Here is a 5,661-nt window from a genome sequence, read left to right as displayed (position 1 = left end):
TTTTTTTTAACTGAATGAGAAGAAATGTAAGGCCAAATATCCTCACAAACAACGCTTAAGTGAAATCAGTTTGCAACTAAGCAGTTCGAAAATTTTGCAACACGTCTGGAGAAAGACGTTCCTCGTGACGCTGTAATTCACTAGAGTAAAACGTCCGTTTATTATGTTTGTTTTTGCATAATAACTGCTATACATACCGTAGAAGCACCTTCCTTTTTGTCATCGCCGCTGACAACATGCGCCATTCTCTGCGGCTTCGGCCGCATGCTTGGCCACAAGTCACCGAAATCGGGATACATAGCCTTATTTATGAATCAGTAGTAGGTAAACGTTGCAGAAGTGTATGTATATTGTTCATTGTCAATGCTGCTTAAACAACATGCCTAACATTAAGTCAACACTCGCCTGCATTTTCGTCTTTTCCGCTTCGCGTTGCGAATGATGTCTAGGCCTACACAAAACGAAAGTAAAATGTGCGCATGTCTAAATGTAAGGGAGATCACTCGTGTTTTCCCGCAGTATATGTCTGAAATCATTCCGAAGGTGTTGTTGTTTTTGTGTATATTGAAATAAAAGAGTCCTGTTATATGGTAATACTTCAATAAACGAAAAACACAAATCACACCAACAGACATATAAAATGTAGGCCTATCGGAGCATATTTTCGTTTCTGGCTGAGCTGTAATTAGCGAGAAGGCGATATAAAAATGCAATAGCATATCTTATGATGAAAATAGAACAAAATGATAATACTGCGAAGGTAAAAAAAGCCTTCAGGTTAGAATACCAATATGGAACTAGAGAAGGACAGTGGCTAGTTCTAACATGATTCCCGGTCTCATCTGCCCCGGCCGGTTGATCCCATTTTAGTTAGGCAAGCCTGGTGTGAATCACACGGAGGCGATTTTAGAATTAATTGACAGGATCCGTATCCATTAATAGGTTTGTAATATGAACTTTTTATGTTGATCTCCTACATAATTGTAAGTTATACTCCGCCTTATATTTCGTTAAATTATCAAGTTTACGTAACAAGTGCAAGCGAAATCCTAATTGACTGCCATGTTGGAAACTTCCTCAATCTTTCCGATATAGGTCAGACGTCTAAATATGGGTGTCATGACCAAATATGGAAATTGTAGTAAACATGACCGCATCAGTAGTAATACTATATTTGGCCGTGAAGGCCATATAAGGAAACGGATAACATCACGCGTGATCTAACATGGCCGTCGTTTCTTTTTTTAGAGTTTTTAGTAAGGATTTGTTATTTTAACGATGAACGAATATGCAATATTTTGATAACATTATAATCATATGAAGCGTGAATCAGATATATTATTACTGATTAGCACTTTTGATTATCCTCAGTTAGTTGGAACAGGACCGCTTCATAGCTCTGACCACGCAATATATAATTGTAAACAGGGACGTAAATGTCACCAATTTTAGCCAATCACAGGACAATATTTCCGTGTAAAGGGTTAATCCAGCGACAGTTCCAAGAGTAAATACGAAGTTTTAGAAGGATACTTAGTTCTAACTAAGAATAAGATTATATCCAATGACGTTTGAGTGAACTTGAGTCCGTGGTAATGGATTTTATTTGCAGTTTGTTTAGTATTACTAGAAGGTGACGTTATGTCTCGTTTATGAATATCTGAGCTCATTAACTGAAGTATTTTTACCGGAAGTTGCGTGTAGCATGCATGACCTACATTCAAGTAGCAGTTCCCGATTGAGATAAACAGGGTGCATTTTCAATAAGAATACGACGTTGTGATAAGATCATATGTTCTATAAAGAAAAGTAATGATATTTACAAGCCATTCAAGTGCATTTGAGTCCAAAGTTACGCATAATAAAGACAGTAGGTCCGGTATATGATTCAATTTAGTACCAGTGACTACCGCTAGAGGCCGTCTGTGTGAAATCGACATTTATGAATATCTGAGCTCATTAACTAAAGTAATACCAATAGCTGGCGGCTAACGCCTTAGCTAAAAACTGTATACTCTTAAGACTAGCCAGTGTATCTGAAACAGTGACCAGGTTATAATAATTTTATACTCTTGAGACTATTCAGTGTATCAGAGACAGTGAACAGATAATAGCGTCATAATCTGAAGACTGACCAATGTATCATAGGTAGTGACCAGGGAATAATAGCACCATACCCCTACCACTGACAAGCGTATCTGTTATTGTGAATTATCGAACTAGAAGGTTTAACCTTTAATGACCGAGTACGGTGTGCCGAGGTGTAACATACTCTATTATTTTCAATATGATATGTATTACATTGCTTTTTCAGCTTCCGTCGCCTATCGGTCTGTCTGTACATTGGTATTTGATTCATTCATCTATCTTAATATTTATTTTTCAATCAACATATTTTAATATGTCAAATTGATATCCATGATATAATATAGAAACACACTCTCTAGTTTGTTATAAATAAAAACTTCAGTCAAAGGTGATAAAGCTATACGTTCAAAGTTGTTTTTTTCAAAAATCATTAATTAACATGAACAGAAAATATGGAAAACAGCTTCATTCTCCAAAAACGATGTATCTCAAGTGATAATAAGGCATACTTTTAAGATAGATGTAAGTTGATTGAATCGCACCGCGCCTACTTTCGATATGACTGTCTTAATGTCTTAATACCTAGTCTCACTGAGCATACATGCCTATTTCAACACCTAAACAAATTCGTTATAGTATATTGCAAAATAGTGTAAGCGGCAGTGATACATATTATAATTAATTACTACTTTAATATATATTAAATACTCAATTACTTTGTATCGTTATAAAGAAACTTTGTAACGGGGTAATACATCGTAAATGTACATCAAAATAATTATGTTTTACAATTCTAAATTATCATGACACCACAGAATGAGATACTGCCTGCATTTTATTCCAATCTTCAATTAATGACAATTAGAAGTTAAACTTCGTAACTATTGTTATATCAGTTATTATGTATAGGCAATCTGTAAAGCATTTTCTAAATATGTTTATTAATAACTTAAACTTATAAAAGTTTTTATTTTATTGTAATAGTTATGACTGCAGAATGTTGATCTCAACATTATTTGTAATATGGATTTTGTTTTTTGGGGGTTTTGTTTTAAAGTGTTAATTTAAATAACCTTAACATGGTTAACGCACTAATTTTTGTGTTTTTAGAAAATAGCAGAGGTGGACATTTCCTTCTTAATGCTGATTTCAAATTCCCCGTAAGTAATAGAAAAAATGAACATGTTTACTGGAGATGTGTTCAATGACAGTGTCCAGTTGTGGCTGAACGGAAGATATAAAGGTTACATTTTAAATCTCTTGTGAAGCACATATTTCCAGACTCTATCGCATTGCCCAAAAACTTCAAATGTAAATGATCAGAGATAAGTGTTATCCTTACATGTACAAACTTATCAAAATTCACAGTTCAAAGTTTAAATAATGTGAGTTCAACATCAGCAGTACTGTGATGATTAACCTGTCCAACTGTTTTCTCTAACATTGTAAAGTAAAATCTTCTTCTTCAGTATGACTTCTCAACTGTGTTGTACTTTGTTTTGTAAAGTTTGTGCTATTAATAATCATATATAAAAAAAATCAGTAAAAAGCAATATAAAGTTTCTTATTTGTATTATTTTGTACTTTATTTAATGAATTTAGTGGAATAATATAGGTTTTAATGCCGAAAAATACACTGGGGATATAACCTTTTTCATTTTGACCCAAATCCCCTTAATGAAGGTTAAACCCAGATATTAGCCTAAATGAATCCTGACATGTATGATAAAACATCAAGTGGAAAATGAATGCTAATATGTTGATGAAGTATATCATAAAAAGTGAAAAATTAATAGCAATGTCATGAATAAACAGAATTTCACAGCAAAATACACCTGTATATAGGAAAATACCAAATGCATGCTAGGTAAGACGGGCTTGTTCTCGATTCCCCCACTTTAAAAAAATACATGGGGACGTCTGTCTCTGGATAGTATTGGTAGTATTTACATGTATTTCATCTGCGGTGAACTGTTCCAATAAGGTTTTGTAGCGGGAAGCTGTTAATGTTTAAAACGATATCACATCAAATATTTCTTTAAAAATGAAAACATACATCTTTTTGTTGAATATTTATATGGAGTCATTAATGTTTGTGAAGAAATTATATATTAATGCTGTTATATAAACTGAAACTAAGATTCATTCATGTATGTTTAGAATGTTATTTATGGTAACATTATGATATTGATATCCAGCAGATATAATGACACCGTGGAGGAAGTAAGCGAAACAAACCCGATATATAACGTGACCGCCTGGCTCTGACTGCATGTTACGTATTCAGGCGTGTGTGACCGTAACCAGTTGGACCATCCTGAGCGTCAGACATTGTTTGGTGAGTTTTTGATCAACAAAATAAATAATTTTTGTGTATTATTTTATCTTGTTAAAACAGTGGCACTCAACGTGCATTATACCTAACCACTAGTAAACTTTTGGTCGGCCTCAATGTTATTACATTTATCCATTGTGATATTCGTTCCATAATTATAGAAAAAATATCCGTAAAATTTTGAATACGTACAATTATTTTTATTGGTAAATAACTTAGATAACATTGTAGGTGGCTTTGCATACTAGACCATTTAATGCTATAATCCAATGACATATGTTATGTCTTCAGCAGAGAATAATTACTAGTCTATAGAATCATGAGTATAGTACCCTGTCTGTTTGAGGTTCATGTCGTTGAGTTTCCATCCATGTGTGTAGCTGCTGTAGTAATCTAGTTTACCTTTACATTACATATACCTATTCAACTTTTTGTGTTGCATTTGTTCAGAAATAAGGACAAATACCTATTAAATTGAAATTGTTGACATGGCCGAAGCATAAAATATCAACACAACAGTGATACAGTAGCTGTACATTAGTTATATATAAGTAACACAATAGATACACATTAGTGACACAGCAGTAATACAGTAGTTACACAGAAGTTCTATATAAGTTACACAATAGATACATATTAGTGACACAGCAGTGATACAGTAGTTACACATAAGTTATATATAGGTGACACAATAGATACATATTAGTGACACAGCAGTGATACAGTAGTTGCACATAAGTTATATATAAGTTACACAAAAGATACATTTTAGTGACACAGCAGTGATACAGTAGTTACACATAAGTTATATATAGGTGACACAATAGATACATATTAGTGACACAGCAGTGATACATTATTTAATCATAAGTTATATATAAGTTACACAATAGATACATTTTAGTGACACAGCAGTAATACAGTAGTTACACATAAGTTATATATAAGTAACACAGTAAATACACATTACTGACACAGCAGTGATACAGTAGTTACACATAAGTTATATATAAGTTACACAAAAGATACATTTTAGTGACACAGCAGTGGTACAGTAGTTACACATAAGTTATATATAAGTTACACAAAAGATACATTTTAGTGACACAGCAGTGGTACAGTAGTTACACATAAGTTGTATATAAGCTACACAATAGATACGCATATGTGACACAGCGGTGATACATTAGTTACACATAAGTTATATATAAGTTACACTATAGGTACGCATACCTGAA

The 5,661-nt window shown here is 33.2% G+C and overlaps 1 protein-coding gene across 3 annotated transcripts in view; it reads left to right on the top strand.

The window, feature by feature from the left end:
* LOC110466514 (GRIP and coiled-coil domain-containing protein 2-like) overlaps window positions 1–5,661 on the top strand; it is a 46,062-nt gene that overhangs the window by 4,449 nt on the left and 35,952 nt on the right. For all 3 annotated transcript variants that reach the window (XM_021523048.1, XM_021523047.1, XM_021523046.1), the window contains exons 2-3: window positions 3,199–3,248; window positions 4,290–4,426. The gene's annotated coding sequence lies outside the window, so the exon portion shown is untranslated. The remainder of the gene's footprint in view (window positions 1–3,198; window positions 3,249–4,289; window positions 4,427–5,661) is intronic.

This window comes from Mizuhopecten yessoensis, unplaced genomic scaffold, assembly GCF_002113885.1.
Source record: "Mizuhopecten yessoensis strain PY_sf001 unplaced genomic scaffold, ASM211388v2 scaffold11135, whole genome shotgun sequence".
Lineage (NCBI taxonomy): Eukaryota > Metazoa > Mollusca > Bivalvia > Pectinida > Pectinidae > Mizuhopecten > Mizuhopecten yessoensis.
This window is presented reverse-complemented; position numbering and strand designations above follow the sequence as displayed.